General features: G+C 44.3%; 1 long non-coding RNA gene across 2 annotated transcripts; it reads right to left on the bottom strand.

Annotated features, from left to right (window-relative positions):
• Positions 1–12,846: 12,846 nt before the first annotated feature.
• On the bottom strand, positions 12,847–17,294 carry LOC141087874 (uncharacterized). Of its 2 annotated transcripts, XR_012231750.1 has the most exons (7): positions 16,882–17,294; positions 16,688–16,802; positions 16,534–16,595; positions 16,374–16,453; positions 14,583–14,710; positions 14,395–14,488; positions 12,847–14,131 (listed from the first exon to the last, which is right to left on the bottom strand). It is a non-coding gene; the product is annotated as an uncharacterized lncRNA (long non-coding RNA). The 2 variants fall into 2 exon arrangements; XR_012231749.1 differs by having other exon boundaries at positions 14,583–16,453.
• Between the last annotated feature and the right edge of the window lie 593 nt (positions 17,295–17,887).

Below are 17,887 nucleotides of genomic sequence, written 5' to 3'. Positions count from 1 at the left end.
GTGGTACACACAAGGACACAGGACAGAGGTTGAGTCAACTTTAATCCATGTCAACTGGCTGCAAGTGTGATTTAGTTATTGCCAACACCTGTTAGGTGCCACAGGTAAGTTATAGGTGCTGTTAATTACACAAATTAGAGAAGCATCACATGATTTTTCGAACAGTGCCAATACTTTTGTCCACCCTCTTTGTTATGTTTGGTGTGGAATTATATCCAATTTGGCTTTAGGACAATTCTTTTTGTGTTTTTTCATTTAAGACAAATTAAATGAAGATAATAATACCAAAGAATTTGTGTTTGCAATCATTTTCAGGAAGAAACTGAGTATTATCTAACAGAATTGCAGGGGTGTCAATACATTTGGCCATGACTGTAGATATGAAGTAGCAGAATTGCTGACAGGAGTGGTCTGTGATTCCTGTGAGTCTCTGACAGCGACATTTAACATGATTGCGGTGGAAGCTCGTCAATAATCCCGCCTATCTTCGCCCGTGTCGCCGAAGAGGTGGCATTACAGCCAGGGCTGCAGCCTTGCTCAATGTAGCACAAGCAATCAGATTATCGCAGCTTCTAGTCTCCCATGGAGACTATTGAAGTCAGTGTAAAGTAAGATAAAAATGTTTTTAAAAATATTTAAAAAATGTAGAAAATTTAAATCACCCCCATTCGCTGAATTCAAAATAAAACAATTAAAAATACATATGTTTGGTATTGCCGAATTCAGAATCATCCGATCTATCAATATATAAAAACTAGTTGGAGGCCCGATGCTATCGCATTGGGAGGGCAGTAATGTCTCGATGAGAGCAGGCTTTGCAGCAGTGAGAATCTCTGCCCCATGTGCTTACACATCTATCCACTCTCTCTTTCCCCATGTGCTGACTTCTCCCGTCTGTGCTCTCTTCTTTGACCTGTCTGCCCCATGTGCTATCCCCCTTGTCTGCTGTCTCTCTCCTTCCGGTGCTGTGTTCTCCCCACATGTGCTGTCCCGTCTGAGCTGTCTCCCCCCTGTGCTCTGTCTCTCTCACCCCTATGTCTGACCATGTACAGAACATACCACAGCTCCTTGGCAGGGGAGGTAGCAAAAGACAATACTGACATTACAGCAGGAGATCGCAGAGGATACATTTTGTGATGTAAAATATTGTTTAAAAACAGTCAGTGAAATATTTTACCTCACAAAATGAAACTTCTGTGATCCCCAGCTGTAATGTCAGTATTGTCTTTTGCTTCCTCCCCTGCCCAGGAGATGTAGTATGCTCCGTACATGGGCAGACACAGACAATTTTTAAAATGAACTTTTGTTCGTGGGAAAACCCCTTTAATGTGACCAGCTTTCTTTGCCTGTAGACACGTAGCGCATCAGCCGAATGATTCACTGTGCCTGCTCGGAATTCACGCAGGCGCAGTGCAACGATGTTCCGCTGGTGGTACCGCCCAAGTGGCTATGTGAGTGTGTGAGTGTGACTGAGTGTGAATGTGAATGTGTGACTGTGTGAGTGTGTGAGCACGAGAGTGAGTGTATGAGTGTGACTGTGAGAATGTGAGTGTGAATGTGAGAGTGTGAGTGTCACTGAGAATGTGAGTCTGAGTGTGAATGTGTGTGTGAATCTGAGTGTGAAAGTGAGTGTGTGTGAGAGTGTATGAGTGTGTAAGTGTGTGTATGTGAGTGTGACTGAGTATGTGAATGTGAGTATGTGAGATTGTGTGTGTGTGGTGCGTACAGCATATAGTGTGTGTGAGATTGTGTTAGAGTGTGTGAGTGAGACTGTGTGTGTCTGGTGAATACGGCATATAGTGTGTGTGACTGTGTGAGTGTATGAGTGAGTGTGAGAGTGTGTGAAAGTGTGTGTGTGTGTGTGGTGCGTACGGCATATAGAGTGTGTGTGGTGCGACGGTGTTCCGCTGGTGGTACCGCACAATACGTTTTCATTTTGATACACCCATCACTTGGGTGTCCCAATATGGTGGTCGGTGAACTTCCTCTGCTTGGAATTCTGGGATTCAGTGACATCTGGACAGAACAGGAAATGAAAACGTTACAAGGCAATTATATAGATAGATAATTAATGTGATAGATAGGTAAACGGCGAAGCAAGAAAAACATCAAAACACCAGAATTACAGTTTTTGGTCGCTGCAATATTGCATTAAAATGCAATAACGGGAGATTAAAAGATCATATCTGCACCAAAATGGTATCAATAAAAACATTAGCTCAGTGAGCAAAAAATAAGCATGGTGAAGAGGTTAAAGTGAATAGGTAGATGCATGTGTACAAAGGGATTACATCTAGTACAAAGAGGCGCAGCAGGAAGACAACCATGGATGGTGTGTGTTATCTTCATCTAGGAACCATTTGGGGAAAGGATGTACTGGCAGGTATTAGGTAACAATTTCCGTGCATACAAGACATAATAAGTACCCATATAGATGAATACCAGGAGGAAACAGAGAGCATGCAATAAAAATTATATCAAATTTTATTCAAGTAAAGTACTACAAACAACATGTGTGTAATAGTGTACATTTTAAGGACAAAAACAGACAGTATCCACCCATGATGCCCCAAACCTCCGTATAGATGGAGAATAATCCCAGACTGGGTCCCCGGGGAGTGCTTAAACCCCACAAACAAGGTTGATGTACAATGCCCAGGCAAAATGGCCAAAAGATAATTGTAATAGGGTAGAGGGCGTCATAATAGTAAAATAAACCGCAGGTGTAAAGCTGCAGTATGAGAGTGGGGGAATGTAAACCCCAGGGGCACTTACCGGGAATGGAGGCAAGGGGGAACCAGGCTGTACCACCCCCGACGCGCGTTTCACGGCATCTCAGGCCGCTTTCTCATACGTCATATGATGATTATAGGGCTTTTGATTTCAAGTACCCATATAGGTAGGTATTTCACATAAAGAAAGGGTGTAGCTCATATTAGGAAGGTCACATACCAGGCATTTGAGGGTGCAATATAACAAAATATGAGATGTTGCGGTGCAAGCACAGAAGGTGGGCATTACATATGTAGGCAGCTTCTATATAGGCAGTATTGTTGTCTTACGTAGGTAGGTTACATGCAATAGGTGGGAAGCCACATTTGGGTAGATCACACAAAATTAGATGTTCGATTGTAAGTAGCTAGGATAGGATTGGGGCACTGCACATAAATGTGCTTCTCACAAAATTAAAATATCAAAATCTTAATTTATTTCAGTTTTTCAATACAAAAGTGATACAATAAAATGGATTTTAATTGCCGAGTAGGAAGAATCCACTGGAATTATTTGTTGTTTCCCGTGGCTATTGCATCATAGGTGTGCCTCTCCCATTTCAACTCTGTGTGGCTTCATGGCAGTAAGTGGATCTCCTGAAGACGACAGACTGGGTGAGCTGGCTATGACTTTTAGGCTATGTGCCCACGTTGTGTTTAAATCCGGACACTGAAAACCGGACTCCTTCCCAGAAATCGCGCGTTTTTTTCCGCGCGATTTTACTGCGATTATGTTCGCGATTTTGCCGCGATTTTCGCGTGCGATATTCGAGCACTTTCCAAGCGATTTGAAGCATCGCTTGGAATGTGATTGACAGGTTGGTCACACTCGTCAAACATAGTGTTTGACAAGTGTGAGCAGCTTTTTACTATTGAGGCCGCCTATGCGGCATCAATAGTAAAAGATAGAATGTTAAAAATGATAAAAAAATAAAAAATCGGGGTATATTTACCTTCCGTCATCCCGCACAGTCTCAGCGACGCTCCCGTTCCCAGCGATGCCTTGCGAGACCTGTGATGACGTTGGTCTCGCGTTGCTATAGCGATCTCACGAGACCGCTAGAGTCACGCGAGACTACATCTTCACAGGACCTTGCCGCAAGGCATTACTGGGAACGCTGAGGCCCGGGAAGGCTGCGCGTGACACCGGAAGGTAAATATACCCCAATTTTTAATTCTTTTTTTACAGGGGTATGGTACCCAGGGCCTGGAGGACAGTCTCCTCTCCTCCACACCGTGGGTACCAACCGCACATGAGACGCTTAACTTCGCGCATGGTGGGCATAGCCACATGCGGGAAGTAAGCGGTTCTCATGCATTCCTATGAGCATGCTGCGATTTTTTCCGCGATGCGATTCCGCCACGGAAAAAAGCGCAGCATTAGCACAGCATGTGTGGAATGCCATAGGAATGCATGGGGTGCGTTCTGTACAAGATTTTTAACCGTTTTTGCGCCGAAAACCACGGCAAAAATGCTTAAAAATTGCATCGTGGGCACACAGCCTTACTGTTTTAATTTATTTTAGTTCTTCAATACAAAAAGTGAAACGCATATATTATATAGAATCATAACAAACAGAGTGATCTATTTCAAGTGTTTATTTCTGTTATTGTTGATGATTATGGCTTACTGCCAATAAAAACCCAAAAGTCATTATCTCAGTAAATTAGAATAATTAGCGAAAACATCTGCAAAGGCCTCCTAATGCTAGGTTCACATTAGCTTTTCTGTGCGCAGCGTATCATCTGCATGCACAAACGCATGCAAACGCATGTTTACACATCGTTTTTTATCCGCATCATCTTACGCATGATGCAAAAAAAAGCTGCGTGTGCATGCATTTGTATGCGTTTTGGCATGCGTTTGCGTTGTTTATGCGCATGCGTTAGAAATTTCCAATGTTTCACAGTAGCTTTTCCTTGACATCAGACACCCAGTAGGCGTGTCTCATGGGATATATATATATATATATATATATATATATATATACATACACACACTGCACTGATGAAGTCCTCGTCTCTGCTGTATCTAGCTGCAAGATGGATCTTGACATGGACAGCTTCTATGAAGATCAATATTCAGAATTGAGAGTCCTCGATGGTTGATGCCTTTTAATGGCTAACTGAAAAGAAGGTAACAAATTGCAAGCTTTCGAGACTACTCAGGTCTCTTCATCAGGCATAGACTAATACAAAATCTGAAGAGTCACAAATTTATGCACAACACAGCACAGAAAAAATGCAATAGATGAGACAAGTGACGTGAAGCAGAACTATCATTATGGGAGAGGGAGAAACATAAATATTGGACCAGTTCATAGATATGGTGTCTGGATGTTTTATTGTCCTCTGATTGGGGTCTCCTAATGTGTTGTGATGCCCCCACAAGGTCTTTGGAGCAAATTCCTTAATTGATGTAAAATACATAAATCCATGCGACACATTCATTCCAGCATTGATAGTGTCAAAGGTCATCATGAGCTTGTACTCCCAGACTCTTCTCTCTCTCTGAGATGTGAAGTTACCTTTCAATACCAGTAATTTCATATCCATGGTGATGTGATCAGGCATACAAAAATGTTTTGCCACAGGTAGATCCATTCTTTTTTCTCTTATTGTGTGATGATGAGAATTCATCCTTGTTCTAAGCTTTTGCCCTGTCTCCCCCACATACAGACCCCCAGTTGGACATTTAGTACAAATAATTAAGTACACCACATTAGATGTGATGCAGCTAAAAGTACCTGGGATCTTGTAGTCCTGATGTGAATTGGGAATCTTTATCTTGCCCGTGGTCATTATAAATAGACAGGTTTTACTCTTTTTCTGGTTGCAAGGAAAGGTTCCTGCAGCTGTTGGAGAGGACAGGGAGCTTCTGACAATGATGCTTCTTAGATTTGGGGGCTGCCTAAAGCACAGTAGTGGGGGGTTTGGAAAAATGGATTGTAATCGAGCATCTTTTTGTAGTAAAGGTTGTAATTTCTGCGCAGCTCCCCTTAGCACTTCCAGATTTGGATTGTAGGTGACTACTACAGGCACCCGGTTATTTTCTTCTTTAGCTGTGTAATGTAGCAGGTGATTCCTTGACATTCTGGTGGCTCTTGTAATTTGGTTTTCAATTGTTCTTGGATGGTAGCCCTGATTCAAAAAGGTCTTTTTGAGGTAAATGTCGCTGTCCATTTGTGCACGTTTTTTCAGAAGTGGTTTTAGTTCCGTAAAGATGTGGTACCACATCTATGAAGATCTGGATTTACAATTGAAATTGGCTGCTGCCTTTGCTGTGGCTTGTCAAGAAGAAAGAAGAGAAAGACGGAGAAGTCGTCGTCGCTATTGGCAACACCCCATCCTTGAACTCAGAGAGCCGTGGAGCCTACCACTCTTTGTACACAGAGCTGTGGCAAAACCTGGAGAAGTTTTTTGACTACTCAAGGATGTCGGAACAGAGCTTCCATGACTTGCTGCTACGTGTCCAAGGATCCATCGCCAGGTAGAACACACAGCTCCATTGAGCAATTCCTGCTGAGGAATGTCTGTTGGTCACCCTGAGTTACGTAATTTGGAGAAAAAAAACACCTGGCATTAATATGATTGCTATAAAAGCCATGTACTGACTTTTTTTTTCTCATTTTCTGTTCTGCCGATTCCTGGCTACCGGAGAGACATTATCATCACTCCATTTTCAATTCAGGATTGGAGTGTTCACACTTTCTGGGATTATTGGCGACACCTGTCGTGCTTTAGGTGACGTTCTGCTGCAAGAATTCCTCCCCCAACCCACAACTAAAATATGGCTGGAAAACGCTTCAAAATTCCAGGAAATCTGTAATTTTCCTAACTGTGTGGGGGCTGTGGACGGCAAACACATTCGGATTACGAAACCTGCTGGAAGTGGAACAGAGTATTTCAATTATAAAAAATACTTTTCCACTGTTCTAATGGCTATTGCAGATGCCGAGTGTAGATTTGTTGCCGTAGACATTGGCTCATTTGGATGAGGAAATGACTCACAGACTTTCAAAAACTCTGACATGGGCCAACGTTTGTATGGGAATGATTTTAATTTTTCGCAGCCACGACCTCTTCCCAACACTGAAGGACCGCCAATGCCTTTTGTTGTGGTTGGGGATGAGGCGTTCCAAATTAAACCATACTCAAGTCGGAACTTAAATCACACAAAAAAAATTTACAACTACCGACTGACAAGGGCACAAAGAACTGTGGAGTGTGCATTTGGATTGCTGGTATCTAAATGGTGCATTTTGGGTACATCCATTAATCTAAAAATTTACACTATTTTTTTTATATCAATAATTTTTATTAAGATTTTATATAAAACAGATTAACAGATTATACACCGCAACAAACATGCGGACAGTTGAAAAATTTGTCCTATAACAGCAGGACACTAAAATTCAAAATAAAAACAGATAACAGCTGAAAATTCTGCATAGTAGGGTTAGGGAGATACAATTTGCAACATAGGAAGCAAGGGTAGGGATGATAGGTAATAAGATCACAGGTCCACCAATCAGGACTGGAAGGACGAGAATTTGGACACCACCCAGGGGAGCCAGCGATTCCTTATTTTATTTTTGGTAAACATATCTGAGGTCAGAAGGAGCTCTTATTGGTAATGTTTATTGATTTTTTGGATAATTTCCAATTTAGAGGGGATAGCTATTTCTGTCCAGTGGTCTGCCAGACACATACATGCTGCTATTAGAAGGTGTGATACAATTAGTCTCAAATCGCCAGGGAATATATGTAAACCGATCCCCAAAACCGCTAGCGGACCGCTCAAACTTCCAGCCAGGCCTGTAACTGAGGTAATAATGTTAGACACTTCTTCCCAAAAAGGCCGGATGAGCGGGCAATCCCACAACACGTGCCCTAGGGAACCAACACCCGAACAGCCCTTCCAGCAGGATCGTGGATAGGAACCATGGAATTTGGAAATCTTCAGCGGGGTGTAATACCAGTCAAAGTGAACTTTCTTAAGCTGCTCAAGATGATTGATACAGGAGGAATATTTCTGCAAGTCTCCAGAAGCGGACCACCATTGGTCCGGGGTTGAGGAGAAAGCAAGAGCCCCTTCCCAGCGCCTCATATACGCTTGTTTAGGACCATTACCGGGGGAATTAAACACTTTATATACTACCGAGAGGCCGTGTTTTTGAGAGGAGGAAGAACTAAAAAAACGCTGTATTGGCGAGCAAACAGCATTATGGGAGAATAAGGGAAATACACATGAATTTAAAAAATGCAGAATTTGCAGGTACTGGTAGAAGTTATTTCTGTGAAGGACAAATTCATCTATTAGGACAGAGAAAGGTTTCAACTCCTGAATTAAGAGGATATCTTTCATGACCACAATACCATTCCTCACCCAATTGCCTAACGTGAGGCCATCCACATGAAGCTCCAAGGCTCTAATAGAGATTGACTCAAATTTAATCACCTGACGACAAGACACCACATCAGACCAGTAAGAAAATGCCACTTTTATTATCTGCAAGGGAAAAGAGGGGGCAAAGGAACTAAGCACTCGGGCCTCCAGTAGAAATCTCAAAGTCCCACGCGGGGCCAAGTATTTCTCCACAAGCACCCATTTGTGAGTACTAGAATCATCATACCACTCCCTTAACACCTCTAGAACTGCTGCTTTATGGTACAAATAAAAATTCGGGACCCACAGACCACCATGTGAATAACTGTAAAATAAGGTAGACATACCAACCCTAGGTTTCTTTCCTGCCCAAATAAATCTGCTCACAACTGCCTGCAGAAGAGAGAGAAACCTCTTGGGGAACCTCAAGGGAAGACAACGGAATAAATAAATAATTTTTGGTAGGAACATCATCTTAACTATCTGAATGCGCGCCATCCAGGAAAGGGGTAAATGTAATTGATTGTCTATGTCCTTTCGAATGGAATCAAGCAGAGTATTAAAATTCTGTTTGACAATATTGGAAAGTTTACAAATCCTTAGTCCTAGGTACGAGAAGCCGTCCCGGGCCCAAGCATATGGGACAAGTGAGGAGATTCTATTTCTAACAGATGGTGGAACATTAACCGAAAAGAGAACCGATTTTCCTTCGTTTAGCTTGTAATATGAAATCTTAGAAAATTCAAGGAGAGCGTTTTTGATCCCTATCAATGATCTTTCACTATCAGTGCAAGAGAGAATTACATCGCCTGCATATAGACCGATCTTATGCTTTACAGGGCCTATTTTAACTCCAGAGATTTCCGGGTTCAGCCTAATGGACTCCGCCAGGGGCTCCATGACTAAAGCAAAAATTATAGGGGAATGGGGGCAACCCTGGCGGGTCCCATTAGTCAGGTCAAATCTATCAGAATAGAAGCCAGCTGCACAGACCGAAGCATTTGCTTTTTTGTATAAGGCCATAATAGCACCCTTTATATTACCAGAGAAACCAAATGTGTCCAAAACGGCGTCCACATAGCCCCAGTGTACCCTGTCAAACGCTTTTTCCGCATCTAGAGACAGGAATACACCGGGGGTACCACTGGACTCAAGAAAATCAATCACTTTTCTAGTGCCATCTCTAGCCTGCCTTCCTGGGACAAATCCCACTTGATCAGGGGAGACCAGGGCCGGCAAAACTGAGAGGAGTCTATTAGCCCAGACTTTTGCATATAACTTCACATCACAATTCAAAAGAGAGATAGGTCTGAAGTTACCAGGAGAGGTTGGAGGCTTCCCCGGTTTAGGAATAGTAGTGATTGTCGCAGCCAAGCTTTCAGATTGGATATCAGATGAGTTTAGCAAGGAAAGAAGAAATTTCACCCTTCGTGGGCTGGTGTGTTTTAGGATCTGACTTGAGATTATATAGTTGGGAATAGTATTCTTTAAACTCACTAGCTATATGAGTAGGGTTTAAAATTTTGGACCCGTCGTGCTTAATTAAAAAGGGAATGGCCATCCGAGCCTCCCTTTTCTTCACTCGACTTGCTAGGACCCTACCGGCTCTATCACCCAAGCTATAGAATTTGGATTTAAGCTTTTTTAGATTTTTTTCATAGGAATACAGCATAATTGATCTCAGCTGATCTCTCAGACCTCTAATAGAGTCAAGGAAAATGTCAGAGGGGTGGGCCTTGTTTGCCCTTTCCAGGAGCTGGAGTTTAGACAAAATATCATTAAATGTTTTAAACCTTTCCCTTTTCTCCATTGCTGCAATTTTGATGAGTACACCTCTAGCAAAGGCCTTATGGGCCACCCAAAGAGTTTCATCCGAGACCATTTGATTATCATTAATGGCAAAAAATTATTTTAATTGCATCGCTGGTATCTTGGTTAGTGAGGATATAATCATTCAGTTTCCATTTGGAAGGAGACCGGGTAGGACCCCCGTCTGAAATTGTTAACATAACGGGCGCGTGGCCCGACCACGTAATGGGGCCAATGTTAATCTGGTCACAACCCAACAGTAACGAATCATCTACTAAGATATAATCTATTCTAGAGTAGGTATTAAACCTTAGGGAGTGAAAAGATTAGTCTCTCTCTCCTGCATGAGCATATCGCCATATATCATGAAAACGAAACTCACGGATCAGATGGCCCATCTCTTTTCTGGCCGGGGCTTGGTGGGAACAATCTAGGAATTTACACATAGGGACATTAAAGTCTCCGCATATCACCGAGGAACCCTTTGCTATTCCCCTAAAAGTCTCCAAAAATTTACGTATGAATCTCAACTGGCCCACATTGGGAGCATACACTGAAGCAATAGTAAATTGCACATTGTTTAGTAGACCAATTAAAATGACATATCTCCCCTCAATGTCCCCCACCACCCTTTCAAGCTGGAAGGCTACAGAGCTTTTAATGAGGAATCCCACACCCGCCCTTTTGTGGACATTTTTGGCAAAAAACTGATGAGGATAATTAACATTTTTCATTCTACCATTATCCTGGGCTAATAAATGTGATTCTTGAATGCACAAAACATCACTACTCGCCTTCCCTGCCTCCTTCCAGACCCATGACCTTTTATGCGGAGAATTTAATCCCTTTACAATTAGAGACTATACCTTTAAACCCATGGTATGTAAGGCCAGAAGTGGCTGTGATCGCTGAGAATCTGCTTCCTTTGGAGTATTAACCCTGCAGAAAGAAACGGTACAAACAGGCAAGACCTATCGACAAATAACATGACGTAATTGTTTTAAAGAAAAACTGAGAAACAAGTTGCTCCTCACATAACATGACGGAGCTACACAAGGACTAACAAGCAGTCAAAGCAGTAAGAGCGAAAAAAAGACGCTCGTGGGGCAGGAACTGCAGGTGGGCTGGTTGCGGTCACAAAATTTAGTAGCCAGCACCCTCTGCAGAAACAAAAAAAAAAATCCAGAAAAATGGAGACCACAACCTCAAAAGGCGAAAGTTATGGAAACTTCAAGCTTTAAACCATTCAGGGTTAATTCTCCTGTTTTGGGGTGAACCTTTATCCAAGGAAGATGGCGGAGGGGGTGGAATATCCCAGTCCTCAAACACTTTCCCAAGTTGCGCAGTAGAGAAGCAAACCCGAGTGTTACCATATTTACTGACAATGAGCTTGATAGGGAAACCCCAACGATATATAATGCCTTTATCCCATAGAATCTTTGTAAAAGGGGTTAATTCTCTCCTCCTCGCAAGCGTGCCAGCTGAGAGGTCTGGGAATACCGAAAGGCGAGTAAACCTGTCTGGCAGGGAAGGTTTCTTCTTTAAACCAAGCAGGAAGGCCTCCTTTGTTTTATAGAGGTGAATGCGGGCAATAGTATCTCTGGGAATCGAAGGGTTAAGTCCTCGAGGCTTAGGGATTCTGTGAATCCGGTCCACTAAGATATATCTCCCTTCTGCTTCAGGCACAACAGCTTGAATAAAGTCCTGTAACAGGGGGAGCAAATCTTTATCATGTACTTCTTCTGGTATTCCTCTTATTCTAACATTGTTTTTCCTGGATCTGTCCTCCAGGTCCAGCATTTTAGATGTTAACTTGCGGACTTCAGCTTTAAGTTCCTCATGCTCATCTATCAGTGCATTGTGGGACCCTGTTAACTCCTCTATTTTGTTCTCTAAATAATCTGTGCGGTTCCCTATAGCTCCTACTTCCCCCTTCAGCTCTGCCAACATGCTCTTTATATCATTTTGCATAGATTTCCTGAAAGCTGCAAAGAGGGATTTCATCTCCTCCTTTGTGACAGGCTGGTTGTCAGGGCTTGCCATTTCCACAGTGCCCGCAGTCTCCATGGAGCCTTCTCTGCTTGAGGCAGAGCAAGTAGCAGAACGTGCTGATCCTGCAGACTTTGCAGCATGAGGGGAGGCAGCAGCCATCTTAGAACTCCTCTCCAGCCTGGAGCCTCTGGCAAAGAAGTCAGATACCTTTCTGGGGGAGCTCCGGAGCCCGGTTTTGGACCGCCTCATCTGATCCCAGGGTGATACTAAGTGCCTGGAGAAAGATTCACCGCTGAAGGAACAGCCGGTAAGATGTGTGAGCCGCTTCACCGCCTGAAGTCTTCAGAGCTCCTGGATTATGTGACCAGCACCATGCTCTGCTAGGCCACGCCCCCTAAAAATTTATACTATTGATGAGGTTGTGAAAGCGTGTGTTGTTCTGCACAACTACATCCTGCTAAAAGAGCGACAAAACTTACAACCTCAGGAACCTGTTACATTGCATGATTACCAATTTCACCCTCTGAGAACTACAGTGGAAGTTGCCCAGATGAGGGATAAGTTTGCTGCTTACTTTGTTTCAGATAATGGATGTGTGGCATGGCAAGACAAAATGATTTAAGCCGCTAAGTAAAATGTACCTTTAATTTTAAAATGTACCTGTTATGTGTAAATGCACCTGTAATGTAAAAATTACATACCTGTTATGTTTTATGTTTAAATGTACCTGTGATGTAAAAATGTACATGTAATGTTAAAAGTTATCTTTAATATTTGCTGAGTTAAATAATAAAATACCTCCAGTAAAACTTACAAGTTCCCTCAAAAATACAATGTATGTGTTTGTGGTGGCGGTGCATAAAGATACAAATAAAACACAAGCTATAGTGCAAACAAAATACAAATTTTATTTAAAAAAAAAATTAGCAAAAAAGAAGAGTTAAGGATCGGGGTGATTGGGTTTAGCATCGTAGTTTACCTGAGGGTGAGATGGGATGGACCTTGGTAGTTGATGAGGAAGGGGTTACAGAGGAAGGGTCTACAGGGAAGGGGCAACAAACTGAAGGATTTGATCATGGATGGCAGTGGAGACATTGGGGATAGATGACAAAGTGAAATCATGGGAGTCAATAGACAAACTGGAAGGTACAGACAGAGACACAAGGAAGGTAGTGACAAATTGGTAGGAGAGGGTGGAGGTGGTGCGTTCAATTTGGGAATGGTTTTTTGGCTCTGGGTTTTCGTTCTGGTAGAAAGATGTTTCTTTTTGTCTTCGGTTTTCTTAGCCGAGTGGGAATGGTGGCCTCTGTAGCAGTCATCTAGCATGGTGCTGGACTGGGCAGCATTGTGGATACTGCTGGCTGCAGGGGTGCTGGACTGGGCCGCATTGTGGATAGTGATGGCTGCAGGGGTGCTGGACTGGGCTGGGGTGCTGGACTGGGCAGCATTGTGGATAGTGATGGCTGCAGGACTGGGCAGCATCATGGATACTGCTGGCTGCTGGACTCTGGAACATGGTGGATGCTGTCGGCTGCAGGGGTGATGAACTCGGCAGCGTGGTGGATCTGTGAACTGGAGGCGGTGGTGGAGGATAGTTCGGTGCTGTGGAAGTTGGAAAATAGATAGGCTGCTGATAATATCCTCTGGCCTGTGGATTGTAGCTTTGGGACTGCTGCTGCTGCAATGCGTGGCTGTAAACAGCCTGGCAGGCTTGCATGATGTTCAGCTGGAGGTGAGGTGTAAGGTTTTCCGACACGCTCTGCTCTATTGCTGAAAAAAATGTCATGCCGGTCTCTCAAGGTCTGTTTCCATGCGGTCAAGGCGTTTGTTGACATCCTGTATATGTGTCTTCACATGGTTGAACCCACTCTTCAGTCTGTCACCAAGCACCCTAATCCCATCCTGGAAGACCGAGCTTAAGTGCATAAACTCGGGCATGCCTGACCTCTCCCAGGCCCTCTGCCACTATCGAGAAGACCCAACTAAAGCAGAGGAAGAGGGCTGGGAGAGGGGGAAACCAGATGAACCGGCTGCCTGTTCCCCAGCCTGTGAAGCCTGCAAGGTTGCTCCGTTGCTGGTGGATGATTGGGACTGCGTCTGTTCAGTGGCTGGTAGATGAGGGGCCGCTTCAACAGAGAATGATCCAGGATGTGTTGTGCTGCACCAGGTTCTGTGTGGAAAAGAAAAGAAAAACATTAGCTATAAAATCCAGGTTGTGATGTGCTGCTCCAGGTTCTGTGTGGAAAAAAAAAATAAAACATTATTAAAAAGAAAAAAAAACAAAAGATACTTAAGTTCTCTGAGCAAGCACAGGCCTCAGAAAAGCAAGGATACGGTGGTATTTGTATTTCCTTAACCTTTGTACGTAACCCCCCTTCTCATGTACAGCACCATGGAATTAATGGTGCTATATAAATAAATAATAATAATAACCTTTGAGCAGCACCACTTTGAACCAGAATCTCCTCTCTCATGTCCTTGTAGAAGCGGTCCTTCATCGAACGCCAACAGATTTTGATTCTCTTCACTGTGAAGGGGGAAAAAAAATGAAAAAATTAATTAGAAAACAATGCACATACATACAGGTTCACTGCAGTGTTAGACTACATTGCAATACTTACCAAAATCATTTCTGGCACATGGCACGCTCAATCAGCCAGCAGCAATGTTGCCACTTCTTCACAGAGTCGTTGAATCACCACATTGTCGGCGTGCTGATGGTTGCGAGTGTCCCACAACAGTATTCGCTCTTGCACAAGGTTGATTAGATGGTTATTGATCAAATATAAAAAGGAATTTTAAGTAAAACTGGAAAAAAAATTCTATTACAACTCTGATGAAAAGACTATTATTATTATTAATTTATATAGCACCATTGATTCCATGGTGCTGTACATAAGAAGGGGTTACATACAAATTACAGATATCACTTACAGTAAACAAACTTACAATGACAGACTGATACAGAGGGGAGAGGACCCAGCCCTTTCGGGCTTACATGCTACAGGATGGTGGGGAAGAAGACAGTAGGTTGGTGGGTTGCAGCAGTTCCGGTGTTGGTTGAGGTGATATCTCCAGTAGTGGTGAGGAGGTAGCGGGGTCATTGCAGGCTGTAGGCTTTCTTGAAGAGGTGGGTTTTCAGGTTCTGTCTGAAGGATCCGAATGTGGTTGATAGTCGGACATGTTGGGGCAAAGAATTCCAGAGGATGGGGGCTATTCGGGAGAAGTCTTGGAGGCGGTTGGGTGAGGAGCGAATAAGTGTGGAGGAGAGAAGAAGGTCTTGGGATGACTGTAGATTACGCGAGGGAAGGTATCGGGAGATTAATTCAGAGACATATGGAGAAGACAGGTTATAGATGGCCTTGTAGGTCAGTATTAGTAATTTGAACTTGATACGCTGAGGGAATGGAAGCCAGTGAAGAGATTTGCAGAGGGGAGAAGTGGAGGAGTAGAGAGGAGAGAGATGAATTAGTCGGGCAGCAGAGTTAAGGATGGACTGGAGAGGTGCAAGGGTGTTAGCAGGGAGACCACAGAAAAGGATGTTGCAGTAGTCGAGGCGGGAGATGATGAGGGCATGCACAAGCATTTTAGCAGATTGAGGGTTGAGGAAAGGACGGATTCTGGAAATATTTTTGAGCTGGAGGCAACAGGAGGTAGAAAGAGCTTGGATGTGCGGTTTAAAGGACAGGGCAGAATCAAGGGTTACTCCGAGACAGCGGACTTCCGGTACTGGGGAGAGCATGATGTCATTAATTGTGATAGATAGATCAGGTAAGGAAGAGATGGAGGAAAGATGATGAGTTCAGATTTGTCCACATTGAGCTTGAGGAAGCGAGAGGAGAAGAAGGAGGATATGGCTGACAGACACTCCGGGATTCTGGACAGCAGAGAGGTGACGTCTGAGCCAGACAGGTAGATCTGAGTGTCATCAGCATAAAGGTGGCACTGGAATCCATGGGACTTTATGAGTTGACCCAGGTCAAGGGTATAAATTGAGAAGAGTAAGGGTCCTAAAACAGAGCCTTGGGGGACTCCAACAGAGAGAGGGTGGGAAGAGGAGGTAGTGTGGGAGTGGGAGACGCTGAATGTGCGGTTTGAAAGGTATGAGGAGATTCAGGATAGGGCGAGGTCTTTGATGCCAAAGGAGAAGAGGATCTGTAGTAGGAGGCAGTGGTCAACTGTGTCGAATGCAGAGGACAGGTCTAGAAGGAAGAGTATAGAGTATTGTCCGTTTGCTTTGGCTGTAAGTAGGTCGTTAGTAATATTAGTCAGGGCTGTCACAGTGGAGTGATGGAGGCGGAAACCAGATTGTAGACTGTCAAAGAGCAAGTTAGATGAGAGGTGGGAGGAAAGTTCAGCGTGGACGTGCAGCTCCAGGAGTTTGGAAGCGAATGGGAGCAGTGACTACTTACGCCCCGTCTTTCCTCCTGAGACACATGGGCCAGACGATCCTGGGAAGCTTCATTTCCACTTGACTGATCCTGGGCGGTACCTGTAAAGAAATTACATGACTTAACACATGTGTAGTATTGCCAGTCAATACACACCAATCAGTATAGAATATGTGATTACATAATCGGTGTCATGTCCACTTGAGGACATGTTTGAAGAGCAGGTAGCAGTAAAGTGAAACACTACAGAAAAGAACAGAGAAGAAAAATTAAACTTGTTAAGATCCAAACACTATGTAGGCAAAAAAAAAAAATCAATGGACACCAATACTTACATTACAAGCAGTAGTACAACAGCACAGCAGTAAGCACAGGCCAGGGACAGACGGCAGCACCAGATAACAACCGCAGCACCAGGAGACAACCACAGCACCAGGAGAGTCAACCAGTCTACAAGGAATAGAAAAAGCAGTGAGAGATAAAGACATTTTCAAAGCTTCTATACTTACATAGACAGTGTTGTCCTCACCAGGACAGAAAGCAGCACCAGGAGACAACCGCAGCACCTGGAGACAACCACAGCACTAGGAGAGTCGACCAGTCTACAAGGAACAGAAAAATCATTGAGAGAGACAGACATGGGGCCGTGGCCTGGCTGCTCTGGGGATAAGATGTGACTGACAACAGCACCTGCAAAATTTGCATTAAACTAAAGGAAAAGTGAGCCCTTTGTTAAAAGCAGACCATGACAGTCGACCAGAACTTATCCTGCACCTTTTGGGGTGAAGCTAGGACCGCAAAGTGACACCTTGCCATCCCTGGCTGAGCAGCAGGACAGATTGTGAAGATCCAGCCGGGAAAAGACAGACGCCATTTGCATACCACAAGGAGCTGTGAACCAAGGCAAGTGGTTTGTACCACGGAGGTACCGTCCATCGGGACTGTCGGGCTCCCTCCTCCCCCCCCCGTGCCCACACTGGCTAGTTTCGCTGCCGACCCACCATCCCCCTTCGACTCCCGGCGCTGATACCCTGATCATAGTGGGACTGCCCCTGCACACTTCCGGTGCTTCTCTCCTCTCCCCTGCATGACTGAGAGGCATCTGCCAACGAGCATTTTGCAGCTTGTTGTCACCGCTGTGAGGCGCGGTGCTCCCTCTCCGATCCCCACCCCGCTTGTAACCGGGGACGGGGGCCTGAGGGATAGGACCCGAAGCTGTGGCGAGGGTGCCTGGTATTTTCCCGCCCTTGGCTGGCGCCATATTGGTTGGTGCGCTGCAGCACGGAGAGCCGGAGTAGTGGTGGCCGGAGCAGGAGGTGTGTGGTCGTCTTGCTGACACCGCTGCTGCTCAGGACCCCCCATGTTGAGGATAACCGGCTGCTCCCCTCCTCCACCCATTGCGCTTGGTGCTGGAGCTGCTAAGTGGAATTTGTGTCTACAGAGAGGGAATAAACTGTGTTGCTGCCGTTATGATGTTCCACGGGAGTTCCAGTGGAGCTTTGCTGACACCTAGTGTCTGTTTAAAGAATCTGCTT

This window comes from Dendrobates tinctorius, unplaced genomic scaffold (assembly GCF_039654945.1).
Source record: "Dendrobates tinctorius isolate UK_male_01 unplaced genomic scaffold, ASM3965494v1 ptg000036l, whole genome shotgun sequence".
NCBI lineage: Eukaryota > Metazoa > Chordata > Amphibia > Anura > Dendrobatidae > Dendrobates > Dendrobates tinctorius.
This window is presented reverse-complemented; position numbering and strand designations above follow the sequence as displayed.